This window comes from Diceros bicornis, chromosome 30 (genome assembly GCF_020826845.1).
Source record: "Diceros bicornis minor isolate mBicDic1 chromosome 30, mDicBic1.mat.cur, whole genome shotgun sequence".
Lineage (NCBI taxonomy): Eukaryota > Metazoa > Chordata > Mammalia > Perissodactyla > Rhinocerotidae > Diceros > Diceros bicornis.
Window position 1 is genome coordinate 9,346,607 of NC_080769.1, and position 24,782 is coordinate 9,371,388.

Sequence of the window (24,782 nt, forward strand, 5' to 3'; positions counted from 1 at the left end):
ATCAGCACAATATGGTTTCAGCTTCAGTGATACAAATTCACATAGTTTGGATGCTCAAGCAGCCTTGGGTTATGTCAAGTATAGCCATTAGGTGTGCTGCTGCTTAATGACACTTCCTGAGATGTCATCAAAGCATTGTATGAATATCTAAATGAAGCTTAACAATAAATCCTGAACAAGAATTCTCTGCACGTTTGTGTTACATGTTTGTATGTGGAGGAACATGTCATGTTGTGGTTCACTTTTGGGTGTGTACCTTGTTATTTAGCCCATCTGTTGCGTCTTTAATTACTGGCAACACCACCAAAGATCAGCAGATTAGTCTTAACCTTTTATGTGCAGTGTAAGGGTCATAGATTGGCCTTAGATGATTTCCTAATTGTCTGAAAGGAGACAAGACCTCTGGGCCCTATCAGAATTTGCCACCGTTGCCTGAGTCTAGCCCCTTGTGGGTAGTGTCTGAGGTCACTCCTGCAGATTGGCGTCATTTTGCTGCTGGCACTCCTAGTGACAGCATCCTCAATAATTGCTGTACAAGAGAAATGGAGCTCATTTGGTCCCAGCTTTTGTTGGTCAATGGCTGACAAAGTGGCATGTTCATGTGAACAAACTCCAAAAGCCAAGATGATGTGAGCCATGTATGCTACCACACGGTGAGCCTTTAAAATATTCTCAGTGTAAACAAGCTTTTGGTAAAAGATTGTATGATTTTATTTATGTGCAGTGTCTAGACAATGTGAATCTTAGAGACAGGAAATTGTGTTCACCTAGAAATTGAGAGAAGGGAAATGGGGGATTTGATAGGCAAAGGCTGCTTTTGAAGTGATAACATGGTTCTAAAATTATGATTTTACACACGTCTGTGTATTTACTAAACATTGAATTGTATTGATTTAAATGGACGAATTGTATATGGATTATATCTCAATAAATCTGTTCCAAGAAACAAAAGAAAATTATGATATACCTACACTATTGGGTAGTTAATGAGCATAATGAATTAAATGTCTGTGAAGCATCTAGCGTGATAACATGCAGCAAACATTAGCTACCATTGTATTTTTGCCACTAAGCATTAAAACTTAAAGCTTATAATCAAAGGGTATGCTATGGGCATAAGGAAATATATTACTGGGCAGAAAAGTCTAGATATGAGTACAGGTATTTATAGGAATTTATTGTTTAATGAAGGTGTAATTACAAATCAGTGGGTCAAGGATAGTTTATCAATAAGTACCAGTATAGGGGCCAGCCCTATGGTGTAGCGGTTATGTGTGTGCACTCCGCTGCTGGCGGCCCGGGTTTGGATCCTGGGTATGCACTGACGCACTGCTTGTCCGGCCATGCTGTGGCAGCGTCCCACATAAAGTGGAGGTAGATGAGCCACGGATGTTAGCTCCGGGCCAGTCTTCCTCAGCAAAAAAAAAAAAAAAAAAAAAAAGTACCAGTACAGTAATTGGCCTTCTTTTGGAGGAAGCAAAATTGGATCCAGTACCCAGCACCATATGTCAAAATACGTTGGATGTGGAATAAAGAGTTAAATGTCTTTAAAATAGTAAATTTAAGAAGAAAATTATGGAATCTCCATATAATGTAGAGTTTGAAGAGATGTTTTAAGGCAAGGCGGGAAATCCAGAAACTATTTTACAAAACGGTGTCCTTTGAGTATATAAATATTTAATAGTTTGTACAGCAACAGATGAAACATTAACATAGCAAAATAGTTATCAATTCCATAGACGGCATAAAATACATTGGATAACGTCCTTAAAGAAGCCTTCATAAAACGTGTTTGTAAATCATGATTTAAGAAGATCTTTATTAACTTAGCCACAGCCACGCATTGAAATCCACAGCGAACATGGTTACTAGAGAAGCTTTAGAATCATTTCCAAGTGATGAATTTCTGGTATTGGTCCTATTTCATGACATAGTATGGAAGGCTCTGGACCATAGGGTAAAATCAGAAAAATGAAAACAAATATTTGAAAAATATTTGAAAAAGCTGAGAGATTTATAGGAAATGTCATCACATTAAAAACGCAAAGGAATCAATAGGCTTTAGCATGGTGTCCAAGGTAAATCAAAAGAAATAATGGGAAATAAAGACCTAAGGATAGGATTCATTGAGTGGAAGAAATAGACTACTTCCTGGATTGTCAGGCACATCATTAGGGGGAATCATAAGGGCTCTAGGAAGGTGAGGCGAAGCAGGTAGAAAAGCTTTTGATGAACATTCTCACCACTTACCACGACCCCGGGTATGTGCCCTTCCCTCTGCCCGTTGCCCTCCTACAGGCCTGGTTTTAGCCTCAATATTGTCTCAGGCTGTTTCTGCCTCCAGCCCCCGCGCTGAGCGAACCCCAGCCCATCTCCACCCAGGTGGTGGTTAAGTACAATCTCAGTCTGAAGTGATCTATCTTGGGTGACAGCCTGAGCCACAGAGCTCCACCCCTTCCGACCTCAGGGAGGAAGCGGAAGTGTGGTCACGTGTGCATTGGGGCTTTTCGGCTGCTTGCTCCCAGTGTCTTGGATACTTTGACCTTGGTGGTGGTCCAGCGCAGCCTGGCTTTGGTGATGCCAGTGCGAAGAGGAGGATATGGGGTATGGCGTGTTTGGTCCAGGCTGCCAAGGGGCCTGCTTAGAGAGTCTTGGCGTGCACCGCTCTCTTCTGCTGGGGCCTCCCAGCACTGCCAGGCCCCAGGGCCAGTTGGGGCATTCATTCCTCGAAAAGATTTGAGTTGAGAAGTGCTGTGAGTGTGCGTTCCCGAGGGCTCTTCATCCACCGTGCTTCCCTCTTCAAAAGCCCCCAAAGCAACCTTTGTGACTTGTCTCCAAAAGGAAAAGAATTTGCACTGTTGGAGTGACGTTGACTCAGCTCCCACATCCTCTGGTCCTCACGGATCTGGCAATTATGGCCTATTTTGGGGATCAGTGGGTGAATGTTGGTTCCAGAGGGCCTCTTTTTCCTTCTATGTATATGCAGAAGAATGTTTCTTCTGGGAATTTAGTTTTGTTTTTGCACCTCCTTTGTTTATTTTTGACAAGTTACATTCAGGTAGAAAGATACTTTCTTAGATGTCTATGATGCACATATTTCTGTATATAAATATAATCGTATGTAGACAACAAGTCTTTCTTCTCAAGACAAAAGGAATCCTCACCTCTTTCTCCATCTGAACTTCCTAGGCCTGTACATCTCCATAGAGCTTCAAAACGGGCCTCCAGGACAAAAGGATGGAGACTTTATTACACTAGTTGGAGAATAATTGAATTTACCATTCACAGGATGTTTGGACTAAGTGTATTTTTTTCCACATTTTTCTGAAAAATCTCAAACCTAAGAAAATTTGAACATTCAGTACAACACATAGTCTGCTGTATAAATTTAATATCAGCAATAAAACCCCAAGCATTTTGACGTCCTTCTCTTTATGGGTGGGTATTTCTTTCTTAAGAAGATCAGCCCTGAGCTAACATGCATGCCAATCCTCCTCCTCTTTTTTCTTTTTTTCTCCCCAAAGCCCCAGTAGACAGTTGTATGTCATAGTTGCACATCCTTCTAGTTGCTGTGTGTGGGATGCCACCTCAGCATTGCCGGACAGACGGTGTGTTGGTGTGTGCCCAGGATCGGAACCCTGGCTGCCAGTAGCGGAGTGTGCGCACTTAACCTCTAAGCCGTGGGGCTGGCCCCTGGGTGGGTATTGCTGAGAGGGTCTCTGCTATAGGCACTGTCAGCCAAACTGGATGTGAATTTCTTTTACCCCAGATCTCTGATCTGAGAGGCTCCATTATTTAAAACTAATAATCATCCCCCATTCACTTATTTTACTGTGGTGAAATATACATACTGTAAAATTAGCCACTTTAGATGGACATTTCTGTGGCATGTGCACTCACATTGTTGTGCAGCCATCACCTACATCCATCTCCAGAACTTTTTCATCTTCCCAAACTGGAACTGTACCCATTAAACTCTAATTCCCCATTCCTCTCTCTTCTCAATCCCTGGGAGTGTCTATTCTCACTACTCTAGGTTCCTTATATAAGCAGAGCATACGGTATTTGTCTTTTTGTGTCTGGCTTATTTCATTCAGCATGGTGTCTTCAAAGTTCATCTCTGTTGCAGCATGTGTCAGAATTTCTTACTTTTTAAAGGCTGAATAATACCCCGTGGTGCATATATATCACATTCCTATGTCAGTGGACAGCCAGGTTGTTTCCACTTTTCGGGTATTGTTACTAATGCTGCTATACACACGGGTGTACAAATACGTATTCAAGTCCCTGCTTTCAATTCTTCTGGGTATGTATGCCCAGAAGTGAAATTGATTGATCATATGGTAATTCTGTGTGTATCCCATTCACTTATTAATCCTATCATATCTTGGCAGATGTTTTATTCTTACACATATTTGAAAATTCACAATAAATGGTTTTAAATTGTGGAAAGAACACTTCAGATAGAGTTACCATCTTAACTGTTTTAAGGGTACAGTTCAGTAGTGTTACGTATATGCACATTGTTGTGCAATAGATCTCCAGAACTTTTTCAACTTTCAAAAGCGAGACTCTGTACATCCCTATCCGCCTCTCCTTACAGGCCCTGCTAACCTCCATTCTACTTTTTGTCTCTATGAATTTGGTTACTGTAGGGACCTCACAGAAGTGAAATGATGCAGTATTTGTCTTTTTGTTAAAGGGATTTTTTGAGATGTAAGAAGTCCCAGGTCTGTGTATTTAAATATAGTAATAGCAATCAAAGTACCAATACAATTTTAACTCCTTTTATGTTTCCCCTCCTTTGCCCCTAGATTGATATTTATATAGAAGCATCCTCTGGAGGACGCTGCAAGGTGTCAAGCGACCTAGGATTTACTTCCAGTGGCCCTTTTTTTTTTTTTTTTTTTTTTTTTTTTTTTTTTTTTTTTTTTTTTTTTTTTTTGTGAGGAGATCAGCGAACCCCGGGCCGCCGCAGCGGAGCGCGCGCACTTAACCGCTTGCGCCACCGGGCCGGCCCCCAGTGGCCCTTTTTTTAATGGGCTTGGTGAACATGGGCACCTACTTGATCGTTCTGTGCCTGTTTCCTCATTTATACAGTGGGAAAAATAAAAACGTCCTTACCCTGGTGGGAGGAGGAAGGCCCCCTCCGCCGCCGCAATTGCACCTGTGGGCGCTCCGGGTTTTCTGGCTTGGGAAGGTCATAGGGTTCCCATTCCCTCTACCCGAGTGGCCTCTCCGCGCCCTCTGTTCCGGGAGCCCCTCCCCTCGCCGCCCGGAGACCGGAAGCGGAAGTGCTCGCCCCTCAGGCTCGCTTCTCTTGGCCGTTCCTTCTCTGTCTGGTCCTGGGGTCCGGGCTCCGGTGAACCTCGCGGGACCGGAAGGACGCGCGGGGTCAAAGTGCGGCCGCCGCCGTTCCGCGTGGACCCCAGGCCGCGCTAGAGCCGCCGCCATCTTCCCGCGGGGCCAGGCTCCGCACCTGCTGCCGCGGGGTCTATTCTGACGGCTCCCGCCCGGGACCTCCTCCCGCTGCCGCCTTTGCTCTGCGATCCCCCGCCTGCTCTCTGCTCTGGGGCCACGGCCTCTCCCCGAGGCGACAGGGGCCGGGGGGCCGCCAGGAGCGTCTGTACCGGGGAGGCGGCGGATCGGGAACTGCGGTCAGGGAGCCTCCGCGGGGCCTTTTCATCCGCTGTGTTCCCCTTTGCAAAAAGCCTCCTAAACAACCTTTGTTGTCCCATCTCCAGAAGGAAAAGCATCTCAGTCCTTCACCGACCTGGGGATGCCAGCAGCATGGGTGAGCTCTGGGTGAATTTGTTCGGGTTGTGGCGTCAGTTATTTGTTTGGTTCATTATATTCACGTGGGAAGACAAGAAGCGTTCTTGGAGTATTAGGGAGGACACGTATCTGATATCATTAAGCGCGTGAGTGAATAAACACCTGTAAATACGAAATTTACTATCACGGAAAAGCCAGGCTACTCAGCTCCACCTGAGCTCGCCTGACCTCCAGAGCCCTGCCAGTCTCCCAGAACTTCAAAATATGAGTGTTTACAAAAAAAAGACGATATAAGCTTCTTTCCGTTAGTATCAGCACTTGGAATTGAATTTCCTATAATTTAGGAAGAGTAATTACTAAGCAGGGGACCGAGGCTTGGCACTATGGGAATATCCTGTTTCCTGAGATTTTTGATGTGTTCCTGGATCACGTGTTGTATTGAGGGTTACTGAATGTTGTTTTTCTGGTGCATTCATTCTTAGCTGCCAGTTTGTTCTCCTCTTTTATCTTTTTTTCTACCTTTCCATTACTACTGTGTGCTCCTGAATTCTGTCTCAATGTGCTGCAATCCATATATTATCATTCTTTTTGATAGTTCAACTTTATCTAGGGGTAGCTCCTTTCAGCGCTCTCTATTCCACACAACCCCGTGGATGTTTGAGGACCTCATTGCTTTCTGACTCAACAAGATGTTACAGGTTCATTTGGTACATTCCTACCCCAGGTGTAGAGGCAGACATTTCTCCCAGAGAGCCTAGTTCTTTGTAGAAATCAACATCTGTTTCCCTGGGGTAAATTCTGTTTCAATGTCATTGGTTCAAGGCCCTTCCAGAACTAGAAAACATTTTTTAAAATCGTAAGTTTGTGTTCAAGTTACCAATGCAAAGGTAACATTGTATTTTTTCTCTTACCTCCTCAGGTTTCAAATTTGTGTTTTTTTCTGTCTTGGTTCCTAATAACATTAGTTTATTTCTTATTTGCCTTATCCTACATGACACATCCTGAAAATGCAATATTACAATACTACTATTATGAAAGTTTCATGTTTCTTAATAGTTCTTTTTGTACTAAGTTTATATTCTTTTTATCCTTGTTACCATTTTCGAAGTCATTTTACTTCCTGAGCATATAAAACTTTTATGTGGTTCAAAACTCAAAACGACATGAGAAAGTATACTCAGAAGTTTTCCATCCGTATCTGTTGTGTTTCATTAACATGTTCCCAGTGTTTTTTTCCTTTCAGAAATACGCAATATATATGTGTTCTCATGCATATTTGTGCGTCCTCTTATCTCCTTACAATCTTACACAAACATAATAACATTCTGCACTTCATGTTTTCACTTAAATATATATATGCTGGAAATCACTCACCTTGCCTCATAGAGATCTTCTTTTTCCATTAGTTTCCCATTAAGGGGTACAATATTTAAGGAGTTATCTATGGATACAATTTGAGTTTTTTCTATTTTTTGTTCTTAGTAATCTTGCCGAATATCCTCTACTTGTATTGTATCATTTTGCCATTTCAGGTGCATTTTTTTAAAGCAAAGTTTAAAGTAATTGTGTAGAAAAATAATCAACATTTTTGTTAACTGCAAGCACTTATTTTCCTCCACCCTCCCCTCCAAATAATCCCGGCTCTGTATTGTTAGAGTAATTAAGTATAATTCCTGAAAACTCAGATTTATATTGTGTCATGAACAGTTAGTTATAATCTAGATACATTTTAACGATCTTGAGAAGGATTTTTGTTGCCCATCAGTCCACAATCTCTGGGTGCCTTCAGTGAGTGCCCTGCAGTGATCTTGACGTCAAGGAAAGGAGTATTCAGGCAGATTTTACCATCAGCCTCACAGGATGGTGGCTACTGATGTGTTGTATGATAAGTCCTAGGTGATGCTTTCAGACTCTCTTTAGGTCACCCCTGCACAATATGGCTTTGGATTTTATAGGACAGCAGAACTGCTCTGGTGCCTTTAGGAGGAAGAGCTGAAATCGGCCTGAGAATGCTGTTTTTTAAGTCAGCTGCTCCTATATGTCCTTTGGAAAAGGTGCTACATAATCTCCTTCAGGAGTCTTCTCATCAGGGGAGATCAGGAGTCCCAGTTCTCAGGGCTGAAGTTTCCTTACCTGTAAAGTAAGACTATCACCCTTTTTCTCTTAGGCAGCCTGGCTCACAGTCCCCTTTTCTGGCTCTAGGTGAGGCACAACTACTCTGACATTTGATGGCAGTAGTGTATATTTATGTGAGTTTTCCTGAGCATGCAGGGATATACAGGAATTTCAAATGGGGATGCAATGACTTCCAGGGAGGTGAATGTGGGAATTACAGTCAGCTCTGGATCCTCTTGCATACTTTATTTTCCCTAAGTTCTTACTACAGACACTTTTGTCCTTCCTGAGGAAAAGACAGAGGATGAAAGAATGGGGGCTGGCTGACTGAAAAATTGTTATTAGGTAAAAACAAAGCTTACTCTTCTATAAAATGACATACTTGCATCTACCAGGTAGACACATTTTCTTCTGGGTAGTCCTTCCTCTAGAGCTTCTCAAAGGAGATAAGGCCCCATTCAATGAACTCTGCAGTTGAATTTTCCACATAGTGGATTTGCTCCTATTGTGAGGGATTATCCTGAAAGTCATCCCAGTAGTTCAGTCATTCCTAATGAATCTTGACCCTCATGCTGTCAACTGCATGTCTCTTATTTTGCTGAGGGCTCTGACAGCAGGTAAGGAAGATGAAAGGGTGTTTTTCTCAAAGGATTTGTTTATTCATCAGCATTTATCAGTAGTGTGCAGTGTGCTCAAGGATATGCTTCAATAGAGAGAAATAAATCAAGAAGATCCTCTAGTTGTAGTGAGATAAGTTCATTTGTAAGAGGTGCAATTAAAGGCTTGTGACTGGAGGAGATAAACAGTGGGTGAGTGTAGATACGGTGAAGAGTACCTAGGACCACTGAACCCTGGGGGAGATAATGGGAGACCTGAGAACCCTGTATTGGCTTTGAGTCTCCCATCCTCATTATCCAGTAAACATTGGTGGAGATTTTACTTTCTCGGTTCAGCCTATTTGTGATGGTTTAGGATTTAGTGACCTTTGAGGATGTTGTTGGGGACTTCACCCAGGAAGAGTGGACATTATTGGACCTCACTTAGAGAAACCTATTCAGAGATGTGATACTGGAGACTACAAGAATCTGGTCACAATAGGTAAATCTGGCATCATTCCTTGTACCCTATTATAGATCAGATGTGTGTTATGTACTTACTGTGTTTCGGAATTGGTGATTCAAATCTGAATACAGTGAGAAAGAACACACATACTCCCGGCATTCATGGGTTTGAATCTACTGTTACTGTTCTCAAAATGTGGTCACAGGACCAACAGCATCACCATCACTGTGTTAGAGATGTACATTTTTAGACTCCACCTTTTTTTTTTTTTTTGTGAGGAAGATCAGCCCTGAGCTAACATCTGTGCTAATCCTTCTCTTTTTTTTTTGCTGAGGAAGACCGGCTCTGAGCTAACATCCATCGCCAATCTCCCTCCTTTTTCTCCCCAAAGCCCCAGTAGATAGTTGTATGTCATAGTCGCACATCCTTCTAGTTGCTGTATGTGGGACGCGGCCTCAGCACGGCCGGGGAAGCGGTGCGTCAGTGCGCGCTTGGAATCCGAACCCAGGCCGCCAGTAGCGGAGCACACGCACTTAACCTCTAAGCCACGGGGCCGGCCCTAGACTCCGCCTTTGACATAGTGAATCAGAAAGCTGTGATTGTTGCCGCGTCTTCTTTTAGCTGAATCCCTCCAGGTGATTACTATGCACTCTAAATTTGAGAGCCACTACTCGAGTGGTTTCCCCATCAGAATGAGGATCTCTTTGTTGCAGTCTCTTTATTTCTTCAAATCAAAGCCTTAGGGCCCTGTAAATGTGTACCTAATCCTGAAAGTGGATTTCAAGGGTCAGTGATAACCTATTTTATGGGGGCCCAGAAAAGGCCTTTGCAGCCCTTTTGAAATAAATTCAATGCTTCATTAGAAATATACTTCCTAATTTGTGGGAAGATTTGTCATCTCTTGCAAGAGCCTGTTCCATGAATATATCTTTCCCTGTGGACAGGGTATCAACTCTTCAAACCAAGTCTGATCTCTTGTTTGGAACAAGAAGAATTGAGGACAGTAGAGATAGGTTCTCCAAGGTGAGTGTCTGCAAAATACAACCATGGTCAATAAGTTCACTATGTTTAGAAGTATAATGAGGAGGATTTTTAACGTGCACTCTTTTTTCAGAAGGCTGATTCCATTTGTTTCTGACACTTGGGGATATCTTCAGCTTCCCTTACTCTTGTTTTACGTTTACTCAAACTTTCCAATGATCGCAAAATGTTCTTTAAATTTACCATTTTGATGTCAGCTCATTGTCCAGATTTTGTGATATTTTCTTTTTCTATTCACCATCATTTTTAATTTTTATAGAATCATTTTGTAATAAACTACTTGAAATTTTGACTCCGTGTCCTTATCATTGCTAAATTTTTGATACAGCTGTTCTTCTCAAATCTGTTTCCCTTATTTTTTTTCTCTATGTATTTAGAAAAGTAATACAAATGAGCCTGACCATTTTGAACTTCTTTAACCTAACATTTCTTTCCAAACTTTCAAATTTGTTTATCTATTTTACCACAGAATGAGAAATGGGACTTATAAATAAAGAATTAGCACTTCATCAGGATATATTTTGGGGGGAAACAGCCAGCCCCCCAAATAGGATACAAGTGGTAAGATCAATAAGTGACATTTATCTTCCAAATTCAGAAAAGATTGGGAATTAGATTAGATAGAAAAGCAGCACAAATGCGAGATATTTGAAAAAAGTGGGACAGCCCAAAAGAGCAATGCCTCTAGGGAAATACTCTGAATATGGTGAATTTGGGGACATACTAAAGATAGCTTGAAACTTGGTGCTTCAGGGTTCCCACAAGTGTACACTCACACATATTTAAAGAAGTTGAATTTTAAAAACAATTTTATGAAACACTACAAGAATCATTTTAAAAAATAGAGTAGATGGCGCAGCATTCTGCCAGAAGAGTTACATCATTCAATTGGAAAGAAATCAAGAGGGCAGGATTGTATGCTTGTAATGAAAATGGTAAAAATCATAATAATGTTTCTGTCTTGACGTAGGAGTAACCTATTAATCAGTCTGAAACATCCTTCAGTTATCATTCATACCTTCATCAATAGGAAAGAACCCAAAATGGAGGGGAACTCGATAACTGTAAACAATGTAGAAAAGTCTTCAGTGAACACTCATGTCTTAAGACACACATGAGTATTCAGAATAGAGGGAACACTTACAAGGAAAATCATTATGGAAAAGGCTTTCTGACTCTGCCCAAGAAAACGTATACCAGAGGGAAATATTCTAAGCCTAATCAGTCTGGAAAAGCCATCAGCCTGTCTCCAAATACCATGTACCAGAGAATATGCACACCAGAGAAACCCTTTGATGCAGTGACTTTGGGAAAGCCTTTGTTAATAATTCATACCTTCAGGCATACGTGGAGAAGAACTCTATAAGTGGAAGGAATATGAGAGAGCTTGTATTCACTCCATAAGCCCTTCTGTGCATATACAAGCTTACATCGCAAAAAAAAAAAAAAATTTCTATGAGTGAAAAGAACGTCGAAAAGGTTTTAGGTATTCTGCATATCTTAATATTCACATGTTATCCCACACTAGAGAGAAGCCCTTTGAGTGTAAGATATGTGGGAAAGCAGTTATGTATTCCTCCTGCCTGAATATGCACTTGTGGCCTCACAGTGCCGAAAAAGTGTATGTGTGTAAGGAATGCAGCATTGCCTTTAAATGTTCCACAAACCTTAATATGCACATATGAACCCACACTGGTGAGAAACCCTATGAGTGGCATGTGGGAAAACTTCCACTGTTTCCTCACACCTAACTCAACATTTAAGAATTTGTACTGGAAAGAAACTCTATAAATGGAAAGAATGTGGCAAAGTTTCTACTAGTTCTTCTCAACTTACAGAAGGTATAAGAAAACACAGTGCAGAGAAGCATTTTGAATGTAAAGAATGTGGGAAAACCTTCACTCAATCCTCACACCTTTCTGGACATCAGATAACTCATACCAGTGAGATGCCCTTTGAGTGTAAGCTATGTAGGAAAGCTTTACGTATTCCTTGTACCTGAATAAGCAGTTGTGGTATCACAGTGCAGAAAACCATACATATGTAAGGAATCTGGCAAGGCATTTACATGTTTCACAAACTTTAATATCCACATGTGAGCTCACATTAGCAAAACGCCCTAATACTGTAAACAATGTGGGAAAGCCTTCAGTTATTTTAAATCATTTCAAATTTATGAGAGCATTCATACAGGAGAGAAATCCTATGAATGTACACTGTGGTAAAGCTTTCGATTCTCCCACTTTTGAAGTCATGAAAGAAGTCACACTGGGGAGAAACTCTATCAATGTAAGGAATGTGGAAAATCCCTTAATTGTCCTCATTTACTTTGAAGCCATGAAGGAATTTGTACCAGAGAGGAACACTATCAATTATAGGAATGCGGAAACATTGTCAGTAATATCTCAGGTTTTAATTAACATGTAAGAATTTACAGTGGAGAGAAGCCTTATGTCTGTAGAGATTGTGAGAAAGCCTTCAGTAAATCCTCAGGACTTAGCTCATATAGAATTCATGCTGGGGAGAAACCATATGAATGTATGCAAATGTGGGAAGGGCCACACTTCTTCCTGAAGCCTTGATGAACATGTAAGAATACACAGTGGAGAGAAGGTATGTCAGTGTTAGGAATGTGGGGAAGCCTGTAGTTGGTACTTGGTAATTATTAATCATTTAAGAACTCATGCTATAGACAAGATTTATGAATTAAATAATGTGTGGAAACCTTTTCTCATTTCAGAAGCCTTCTTATGGACATGCAAACTAACACAGGATTGAAAACTAAGACTAAAGTATGGCTGGAATTCTGCCCCCCTGTAATTCATATGTTAAAGCCCTAACCCATAATTCCTCAAAATGTATCCATATTTAGAGATGTTTGTTAAAGAAGTGATTAAGTTAAAGTGAGGTCTTTTGTGGGGGTCTCTAATTCAGTATCACTGGTGTCCTAATAAGAAGTGAAAGAGACACCAGGGATGCATACACACAGAGAGAGAACCATGTGAAGATACTAGAAGATGGCCATCTGCAAGCCAAGGAAAGAGGCCTGGAACAGATTCTTCAATAAAACCTTCCTGAGAAACCCATCCGTGTTGGCACCTTGATTTTGGACTTCTGGTCTCCAGATTTGTGGGAAAATATATTTCTGCTGTTTTAGTCATCAAGTCTGTGGTACTTCTTTCTGTAAGGAACATGGTCAACATCTGCATATTGCTCAAGCTTTGGTATCCACGTGAGAATATGCACTGTGTAAAACCCTGTGAATGTAAAGTGTACAGGAAAACTTTCACGCTCTTCATAACTTACTGTTTAGGAACTCACAGTCAAGGGGTGCAGTATAAATTTAAGGAGTGTGGGAAAGCCATCAGAATATCCTCGTAAACCAGCATTATAAGAACTCACACTGAAGCCATACCATGTAAGAAATGTGGAAAACCCTTTACTATTTGCTCAGTTTTTACTAAATAAGTTAGATCTTGTAGTGGAGAGAAATCCTAATATTATAAGATGTGGAAAGTTGTAGTTCTGCTAAATACTTTAATATTCACTTGTACTTTTGCAGCGGAGAAAAACTTGATGAATATCAGAAAGGGTTGAAAGTCATTCTTCCATTAGATTGTACCTCATACTTTAATAAACACGGGATGATTCACGCTCTAAAAATGGGATAACTTAGACGCAAGAGAAATTGTGAATGTAGGGAATATAAGAAAGGTTTCCCTTAGTCCTGCAATCTTATGGTATGCTGAGAGAAACATTGCTTTCTGGGTGGTTCTGTAGATCTATTTTGAACAGTTATGATTATGTCCTGACCATTTTGGGGCACAATGTGTCTTTCTTTCTTGTGATAACCATGGCAAGCCAGTCTAGTTGCTACACCTTCTGGTTTGCAACCAGGCCAAAGTGGGCCAATAAGATTTACACTTAATCCTATTCTAGCCACCTGGATTCACTTGTTGGATTGACATGGTTTTACATTGTGAAGACAGTGACTGTTTGAATTCACTGCTCATGGAGTGCATCTACTTTGGCTCACACTGGCCAAGGTGGGGACATAATACATCTCTCTAAAATTTCTACAAAAGCCCTCCTCCTTCTCTCCTTATCCATTCACATAAAAGGCCAGTGTGCAAGCAGAGTGTGAGTGGAGAAAAGGTGAGGTCATACACCCAGATTTCATGGCCATGAGGGAGAACAACAACCCCAGCACTTGGGGAGAGAATACTTTTGACCTCAGGCAGTGTAGGGAGGCGCTCAAAAAAAAAATATAGCACCACAGCCTGGAAAAACAATGATACTGTCTGCCTGAGGCAAGCCACAGCTGGAGCTGGAAATATGACGGGCTGCTGGGTTGTCACTCCATCCATGTGCTATGAAAAAAGAAAAACTTATTAGTGTGACCTGTCCTGATAATCTGCCGTGCTTGAAGCCATCACTGGCAGTTCCTGATTGCAGTCCCTGAGAACAGAAAGAGACCAGCACATCCTCATTTCGGTCTGTATGAGACAAAATCATATACTTCTGATGCTGGAGCAGCCTTGAGTTATGTCATGACTGGCCACCGAGGATGCAGCTGCTTGATGACACTTTCCATGGGGATTATCAAAGCTGTGTAACAGTAATCCACATCAAGCTTAAATATAAAACCTGAGAAGGAATGACCTGTGTCTTTTATGTTGTATGTTTGCAGAGCAAAGTGGGTTGTGGAGTGGTTATCTACCTGTATGAGTTGCTGTTTAGCCTGTGTTTTACGGCATTTAGTTCTTAGGAACAACATAAAATACAGCTGATTAGTCTTTACTCCCTTGTGTGGGCTGTAAGTGATAATACACTGGCCTTAGATGACATCTTGATTGTCTGAAATAAGACCTATCAGTCCTCACTGGAACTTGTTCACAGTTGACTGAATCTGAAATTTTGATGTCATGGGTGAGGTTAATACTACAGGTTGGCCTCATCCTGCTTCCTGGACTCCTAGTGATAGTAGCACTAATAAATGCTGTATGACATAATCTGAGCAGATTTGTTCCCAACTTTTGTTGGTCAGTGTCTGGCAGAGTGGCATATTCATGTGAAAAATGATCAGAGGCCACGTTGGATTGTTGAAAAATACTCCTCCATGAGTCTTTGCTTCCACTCATCTTCCTGAGCATGCCAAGAATGCAAGGCCCTGACCACTCTTTACCCACCATTTCTCAGGATCATGTTTGCAGTGAGCAACTGTGAAGGATGAGGTCCTTTCTCCTGTTGGACAAAGAGCAGGCTTGCTTACTAACTTGCTATAAAAGAATGGCTTTCCCAAAACTCATCATTCCAATCCGGTAACACCCAGTATGTGTGCAAACATCCATGTGGGCCCTGTGTGTCACTCCTGAGGGACTTGGGGACAAAGAGAACCAATACAAACATGCTGATGCTCATACTGCTTTCTGCCCCATAAGTAATCATCTCATGCTATCTGACTCCAAAGTCTAGGTCCTCTGCTGGCATCCATGAAGTAGGAACAGGCTAACTTATTAGCTTGCAAGTAGGATCCATTTGATTCTGGCTCCAGCAGTTTTGGCAATGAAAATGGCATACTGAGAGAGGCACAGCTTTGTGACAAAGGACAAAGTTCCACAGGCTGGGTTTGGAGATGTAAGACTGCCTATAATCCAGTAATGAAGCCCCTTGTGCAAGAGGTTTGCCCAAGTTGTGTGCAAGAAGAGGGGAATAAGAATCCCACTATGGTCCTGCGTATTCATGAGGCTTAGTGGCAAGAGATAGGATTGGGACAAGCCACCCAAATGGAGCCTTTGTTGTTCTCTTTCCTCTGGGCACGTGTAGGAGGAGATGGTATGAGTATGGGACAGTAAGCTGTGCTGCTGTCCAAAGAGTGTGGCTGCTGGGTCAGTAGGTCAAAGTTTAAACAAATTGTGTCAGCAATGAGGATCTTCTATTTGATTTAGTACTTTGGGTGAACTGAGAACAGAATTTTCTTTGGTTAAGGTGTGAATGAGAAGCCACTTGAAACAGAAAGTGAAGGCAAAACCTTGCTAACTGCTACTTTGCCACTCTCTTTCTGCATGCTTTTGATCACTTTCTCTGTATTAGAAGGGCCACAGGCCATATGCACACATCTGGTATGTTGAGAAACTTCAGAGAGAGAAGGGACTTGAACTTTTATGGTTCTACTGGATATGGGCATTGAATTATCACCCTGCCTGTTATTATTGCAGAAAGGGCTTTGGGTACATGGGTGGCCAGCATGCCAGGGGCTCTGGAGCAAAAAGAAAGGGGCACCTGGGCCTGGAAGCTTGCCTAATGCTGGCAGATACATCCACTGCCCATGAGAGAGGAAGCAACAGTGGCACTTGAGCACAGACCCTGTGCTACCTTCTCCTTACCCCAGAGGTTACCCACCCTCACTACACAGCTCTTGCTCTTTGTCAATGGATAGTGTAATCTCCCAGTAACTGTAGTTGTTGGTGTCACTAGTCTATGACACATTCATTTCAGACACCTTGGTCCATGTCTCTGTAAGGATTTGGGAAAATATGGGAGTAGGAAGAGAAAATTTAAGTGACCTTGTGGGCAAGCTCCTATGTGCCCAGTCACTCTACTGTTGTGGTTTCTGCTGGATGTATCCTTGGTACAGATGTGTCACATGCTTGCAATTCCTTGTCCTGTGTGTGATATTTCTGAAAATGCCACGTGTTCTGTCCGTTCCAGGTGGTCTAACAAAAATCATATAGAATCCCAGGAGGAGGGCCGGCCCCATGGCTTAGCGGTTAAGTGCGTGCGCTCTGCTACTGGTGGCCCAGGTTCGGATCCTGGGCGCACACCGATACACTGCTTCTCTGGCCATGCTGAGGCGGCGTCCCACATACAGCAACTAGAAGGATGTGCAACTACGACATACAACTATCTACTGGGGCTTTGGGGGAAAACAAAGGAGGAGGATTGGCAATAGATGTTAGCTCAGAGCCGATCTTCCTCAGCAAAAAGAGGAGGATGAGCATGGATGTTAGCTCAGGGCTGATCTTCCTCACAAAAAAAAAAGAATCCCAGGAGGAGAAGGGTCTTTTTGGAGTATGCACAGAGGCCATTTCCCCCTACAATAGCACCATATGCCTGTTGTAGCCACCAAGCACACTCCTTTTTTAAAAAAGTCAGCTATGAATGTGTTACTAATCTCTTTCTGAAACTGAATGCCTGACTCAAGAGGGACTTGTGACTCCAGCCTGGCATCCCCATAGAACTCAGAGATCCACAAGGGAAAGTGTAACAGGCTTTGCTAGTCAAATGGAAATGGTATATTAGGATGCAGCAGCCTGGCCAGAAGCATTTTGATTTTACCTTTAGAGAGCTACCACTTTTGGAGAAACTTCATACTCCATTCCAACACCTAAAACTAAGCCACTGGCTCAGTGGGGTCCTTAATTCGTAGGCTGGGTTCACTGATGGTTGGGCTAAGCTGAGAGCTGGTGGTTGCCACTGGGTGGGTATAAGTACCTACATTAAAAAAGAAGATATATATAAGCTCTATACATTGAGGCCCTAGAAAAGAATAACAAACTAAATGATAATCTAACAGAAGGAAGGAAATATTAAAAGTTAGAAGGGAAATAAATGAAATGGAGAATAGAAAAACAATGGAGCAATGAAACCAAAAGTTATTTCATTAAAAAGGTCAAGAAAATTGACAACCTTTAGCTAGTCTAAGGAAAAAGAAGATGCAAGTAACTGAAATTGTTTCTACTGATCATTCAGAAATAAAAAGGATTATAACAGAATATTATGAGCAATTGTATGGCAACAAATTACATAACCTATATTAAATGGAAAAATTCCTAGTAACACACATATTACCTATGCTGGCTCAAGAAGAAATGAAAAATCTCAGCAGACCTATGAGAAGTAAAGAGATTGAATGGGTAGTTCAAAACCTCTCAACAAAGAAACATGGAGGACCAGAGGGCTTCCATGATGAATTGTGCCACACATTTACAGAAGTGCCACACATTTAAAAACAATTTTTTAAACCCTTCCAAAAAGTAGAAGAGGAGAGAATACTTCCTAACTCATTGTAAGAGGCCAGCATTACACAAATCCAGGTAAAACCATCACAAGAAAAGAACATTACAAACTAATATATTTCATGAACATAGATACAAAAATTCATAACAAAATACTGGCAAACCAAATTCAACAGCACATTAAAAGGATTAAACATCATGGGCAAATGAAATTTATCTCAGGAATGCAAGAGTGGTTCAGCGTAAGTAAGTAGAAAAATGTATTACACCACATTAATAGATCAAAGTGGGTAAAACTCAATATATCCTTCTGATGCAGTAAAAGCATTTGACCAAATCTGATTTCCTGTTCTTATAAAAACAGGAAACTAGGAGTAGAAGGAAAGTTATTAAACGTGATAGGGCCAGCCCCGTGGCTTAGCGGTTAAGTGCACGTGCTCCACTGCTGGCGGCCCGGGGTTCGGATCCCGGGCATGCACCGACGCACCGCTTGTCTGGCCATGCTGAGGCCGTGTCCCACATACAGCAACTAGAAGGATGTGCAGCTATGACATACAACTATCTACTGGGGCTTTGGTGGAAAAATAAATAAATAAAATTATTTAAACATGATAAAGGGCGTTTATGAAAAATCCACAGCTAGCATCAAACTCTAGCTTTGAAAGTGAAAGACTGAAAGGTTTCCCCCTGAGATCATGATGTGCAATTTCGCTGCTGCTATTCAATGTTGTACTGGAAATTCTAGGGAGAGCAATTAGACAAGAAAAAGAAATGAAAGGCTTGCAAATTGGAAGGAAAGGAGGACACTATCTTTATTTGGGGGTGACATGATCCTATACAGAGGAAATCCCAAAGAATCTACAAGTAGTTACTACAGTTATAACGAATCAGCAAAGTTGCAGGATACAAGATCAATACCCCCAAATTAGTCGTGTTTCCATACAGCAACAACAAACAACCAGAAAAGGAAATTAAGAAGGCAATTCCGTTTACAATAGCATCTTAAAGTACAAGTTACTGGGGAATAAATTTGGCCAAGGAAATGAAAGCTTTCTGCACTGAAAACTACAAAACATTGCTGAAAGGATTTAAAGAAGACCTAAATAAATGGAAAGATATCCTGTGCTCATGGATAGGAAGATCATATTAACATGTCAAGACTGCCCAAAGTGATCTATACATTCAATGCAATCAAAGTTCCAATGGCATTTTTCTGCAGAGATGGAAAAGCCAAACTTCAAATTGATATGGAATGACACATGGCCTGGAATAGACAAAACAATCTTGAAAAGGGAATAAGAAAGTTGGAAGACTCACAATTCCGAATTTTAAAACTATGGTAATCGAAATTGTGTGTTACTCTCTTTTAATCATGTTACTTTGGGTGAGGAGAGATGCAGATCAAGAGAAAAACTAGAAAGAGTTTTATGGTTTGGTTATATTGACAGTTTCCTGGGGAGAATACAGCACAGAGGGCCATTCAGGGAAGCATCGGGTTGCCCAGGAGGCAGGGAGAGGGAGCAGAACTGTGAAAATGCACCTTCATTGTCGTTTCCACAGGAAAAAATGGGCAAGGCAGGGTAAGCAGGCTTAGCATTGGCTAGCTATGTTGGAAAGTTTGGCACTTGAGAAATTTGCATTCAATTTGACTTTTAGACCATATGGTTTGAGCCTATCTAAAGTCTCCAGATGTTAATGGGTAAGCCGGGATTTACTTGGAACAGCTAGTGGCCATTTTATAGATGTTAAACTGTGAATTTACAGAAACTAAAAGTATAGTTAATACAGCTGGCCTGTGAGGCTTTAACATCACTATTTGCATTATGTGTATTTGGGGTACTGGTTGAGATTACATAGGAGACCAAGTAGTTGAGACCTGTGTTGTAGAAGACACTTGTGTAAGGTGAGATCCAGCTAAACATATTTCCATAAAATTTAAGTAAAGCAGAGCATAGCCTATTTCTAGGATAGTTATTATGACCCCTTGAAGCAGAGCACATGGCCACACTCCTGATTTGATGTGTAGGAACCATGAAAATAAGTCCATGACAAATTGAGAGATGTCCAGGGCATGGAGCAATGTGATAGTACAACTGTAAAGTGTAATTATGTAAAACTTCTTTAATAATAGTCATAGGAGTATTAATATCTTTGATGAACTGGGCCACTTGGCACATGTTATTAATGGACATGTACCAGGAAGTTACTATAATTTTTCAAACACCTCCATGGTTAGCCAGCACTATGTCAAGGGATAAACAGTTGTTAAGAATCATTTTAGCTAGTGATCTTTGACCTTAATTTAAGAGATCAAGGGCTGGTTGTGTTCATGTCACTTGAGAGAAAAATACTTGGAGCATTTGCTGGTTGCCCTCTTTAAGTTGCCCTGCTGTGTCAGTCCCACTGTGGAATGGGCAGTGCCTTACATACCAAGGATTATACCTTGAATAGGTATAATTATTATTGTATCCTAAATGTAATGAATAAGTCTTGCTGGCAATGGAGAGATGATGTAGGAAGGCCAGCGGTATCTTCAATGAGAATAGACAATCTACAGTGAGAGGGAAGCAGTTGATTGAGAGCTGGCCTGTGGGAAAGGGGACTGCAAAGTAAGTGGAGTACTGAGGGGGTGAAGTGGAGGTGTCAGTTCTACAGAACAACCTGACAGCCCTGTCTTTGGAGTGATATATGAGAGAGGTGATGTAAATGGACTATGTGATATGGTTCAAGAGTTGAGGTGGGCATGACAGTACATGGTGTGGCATAGAGAGGACTGTGTATAGCTAGTACTGTCCCTGAGTGGGGACTTGAAATGTTACCCTTAGGGAGGAATATTGTGAGCAATTAGTTATAGCCTGAAGTAAGTGAGAGGAATAAATGGTGGGGGACAGATGGGCATTGGCTGTGAAGTTAATAGTCCAATATTTGTCATTGCTGATACAGACATCGGCTGGGTAGATGTGTATGGCTGATTCAGTAAAGAGAGTGATCATGGCAAGTCCAACAGCCTCCTGAGTTTAAAGCACTAGCCATGGTCTGCGCAAGCTGGATGTAGAGGTTGGTGGTGTTGCTGTGGCAGTGGAGAAGAGCAGGAGTGGGAGGGGATAAGTTTAGTGTTTCTGTGGTGTGATGTGACACAGAAGTGTTGGGATGCATTATACTCTAGTGCTAGAAAGAGAGTAGGTGTTAGTGGAGGCCTCATTTTAGTATGCTGTGGGTGCCAACAGAGTCTCCTGTAATTTTTAGGAGTGCACAGAGGGAAGGGGCTTCCTCTAACGAGCTATGTAGGCAAAATAGAGTAATAATGGTGATGGGCACCATTGTTTTAAGAGTGTTGCAAAGGATTTCAACTTGAAGCCAAAGAGGCTGGGCATAAGTTATGATGGAGTCACAGTTACAGGTGTTTGCAAGAACACCTGCAAAACTCCTGGTTTTGCAGGTGTTCTTGAACAAAGCAGGGTCAGAAGGCAAGTAAGCAGCAATATATGGAAAGTCAGTCATGTCACTTGGGTCCCATTCTTTGAGGCAGTGCTCCATGGTAAAGTTGGTCACTGAGGGGGCGCAGGGTTGTAGTTTCATGTGGGTGGCATGGGATCCTCTGTGGTGATGCCAGGTAATGGAGGAGTGGCATTGGAGATGACATCTGAGATGCTGTCCTCTCCAGCAGTGAGCTCTTGGGCTAGGGTGATGATAGCCTTCCCAAGTCAGTGTACGTTCAGGTTGTTAGGGGTTCCTAACTTTAGGATCTCTAAGATTCAGATGTCCCTGGGTAATCTGGGGGACCTGCTGGCATTGTTGGGCTGGACTGCCGATGTCAGTGAGATCTTGTGGGTTATCCAGCGTGCATTTGGCAAAGGCCTGGCCTGCTTGCACATGCTTCCTGAGTCTGACCACAGAGCTTGTTCACCAGAAGCACATTGAAAAGCCAATGTAAGTGAGGTGGCATGAAGGTTTTTAAAAGAAATCCATGATTTTGCCCAGTAACATCATGATGGAAATCCCACTGCAAACTAAGACTATGTCTCTTGGGGTGAACTGGGCAAGTGTCAATAAGTGTGAACTCAGAGCCACCTCCGCTAAGATGTGTTCATGTTTACTAACTTGGCCTTGTGAGTGGGCCTGCATGCAGACTGTCCAGGCTGGCCGTTTGCTATGTGCCTTTTGTCTTAGGGTGATGTTCTGCTCTGCTTACTAAGGTGCCAGCTTAGCTACAGGCAGTGGGTGTGTGGAAATTTAGGAGAGGCTCATTATATTTCCAATTTTGAAATATCTGATTGTTATGGCAGCATGTTTGGTTGTCCAGAGACTTGGAGTAATCCTTGGGTCAAAATTATTGAGCCTGAGGCTCCCAAACTATTCCAAGCACCCAGACCAAACAGACAAACACAGCTAGCCCCCATAAGGGGCAACAACAGTATTTGATGAATTTGTTCTTTGTCATTTTTGTATCCTCTCTCCCAGAGAGCTGTTCCATTACTGGGGGAAGGAGGGGGGTCATGGCTGTGGAAGGTGTTTATCTGCATATCCATAGGAGTGTGGCCCAGGTGACTGTGTGTAGTTTACGGGCTCTGCAGAAAGCATAAGGATTTCTTCCCTGGTCATTTTTTAATACAGTCGGCATTCACTAAATGGAGTTTCTTGTCTACTCTTGTAGTGGTCCACACAGTTCCTGATGTTGTTTTTGAGACTCTTATTTCTATTTCCTGAAAGGGATCAAGGGGGCATTAGGATTTATACCAGCCTTTGTATCCTGAGAAATCTGACAAGGCTTTTGGAGCAGGGAAATCAGAGGTGTGCTCTGCCCTGTGATCCCAAAACAGGGCTTTCAGGGGTCCCTCAGGGCATCCTGTTGTTGCTGGATAATAGGATGTTATCTGCCCCTGATCAGGTAGCCAACATTTTTGGGAGACCAGAATGGTTGAAAAATGGAAATTAAAGGGGGAAGTGGGTGAGTACAGTTAAATGTAGACATAGTTTGAGTGAACATGGAATCCTTTTAAGTCTCCTTTAACAAGAAGGGGAGACATTGCAGCTTGTAAAGGTTGGTATGGGTTCTGTTAAGACCCCCCAGTCTAGAATTTAATGGGATCAAGGCCTGAGACAGGAAAGAGAGCCATTTAAAAGGGGACAGTCTATGGATGTTAACTAAACTTATTGGGGTGATCATTTTGCAATATATACAAATATTGATTCATTATGTTGTACACCTGAAACTAATATAATGTTATATGTCAGTTATACCTCAATAAAAAATAAAAATAAAAAATAAAATCTTAAAAAAGGAGAGAGACAGTATCATCTGGCATTTTCTCTTTATTGCCTGTCATATTTCTCCCCTTTTTCTTGTAAATCAGATACATTTCCTGGAATATGGATGTTAACTCTTGTACTATGAAGACAAAAGCCACAGACAAATATGGTTTGGCTAAAAAATATAGGAACACTTTCCTCCCGTGACACCACTGAACCTAGCATTTGACTGCTTCTTTGAAGACTTATTGGTACATGAGAAAAATCAATTCCTTATCAGGCTGAGCCCTTACTTTTGATGACATCGGTGTATAGATGGCACCTAATGTCATTAGGTTAGATGATTTCCCCAAGGATTGACAATCCCTGGGAACCTTCTAGATTTAGCAGTTGGGGTCATGGGAGGAAGTACCATATATATTGATAAGTAGTGGCCCATGAATTAGGAATAGAATTAAGATGGGTATCCATGAATCCAAGGCAAGGAGCAGTGACTGATCGACTGTACCAAATGCTGATTGGGTGAGGTAAATGAGGATGGGATTTGACCATGACAATTGTCGGGGACCTTTTCAAAATCTGACTCTGTGAAGCAAGATGTGCCAAGGTTTCCTTGAAATAGATTCCTGAGAAAAGAGGATGGATCGACATTGCAGACAATAAAGACAGGTACTCCCTTTTGACCTTACAGTCTGTACCTTAATATTCTCACTTTCCATTGTATATTACTTTTCTGTTGCTGCTGTTACAAATTACTACAAAGTTAATGGCATAAAACGAGAATAATTTGCTGTCTTATGGTTTTGGTGATCAGAACTCCTGAAAGGATCTCACTGAGCTAAGGTGAAGTTGTCAGTAGGACTGTGTTCAGGCAAGGGTGACTTTGTTTCCCTGCTTTTTCCAGCTTCTAGATGCCTTTTATCTCATTTTTCTTTCATCTTCAATGACAGCAACATCAGTCAAACTTCTTCTCATGCTGCCATATCTTTGATTCTCCTAGTCTGCTTCCCTCTTCCACTCTTAAGGACCTTTGGGATTCCATTGGGCCCAGCTGCATGGTCCAGGATATTCTCCCTATTTTAAGGTCAGCTGTTGTAACAACTTTAATTCCCTTTGCCATGTAACCTCACATTCTGTTTAAAGGGTCCCTGGGACTTGTCCTAATCGTGTATGGTAAGACACACAGACATGGAAATGACTGTCAAGAAGCAAGAAGTTTATCCTACACAATAGTTCTCTAGAAACAGGAGGCACAGGAGGCCATGCAGGGGGGTCTACCTGGGGAATCACTGGGGCTGGTGAGGATGCAGCTTGAACAAGGGGAAAAAGTGGCCAAGACCGTTTATTGTGGTTGTCATGAGGAACGAATAGGTGTGGCAGGGTAACCAAGTTTAATATTTGCTAGTTAGAATAATATCAGCAGGCTCTTGGGCACAGGGGCTGTCCCTGGATGGTACCCGGCCCAGGGATGATTAATGCAGGTTGATAGTTGTCCACAGTTTGAGAGCCCAATAAAGGAAG

The 24,782-nt window shown here is 41.9% G+C and overlaps 1 long non-coding RNA gene across 1 annotated transcript; it reads left to right on the plus strand.

The window, feature by feature from the left end:
- The first annotated feature begins 5,642 nt into the window (after nt 1-5,642).
- LOC131394431 (uncharacterized) lies at nt 5,643-14,833 on the plus strand. Its single transcript, XR_009216123.1, has 3 exons — nt 5,643-8,988; nt 10,463-10,554; nt 12,734-14,833. It is a non-coding gene; the product is annotated as an uncharacterized LOC131394431 (long non-coding RNA).
- The last annotated feature ends 9,949 nt before the right edge of the window (nt 14,834-24,782 follow it).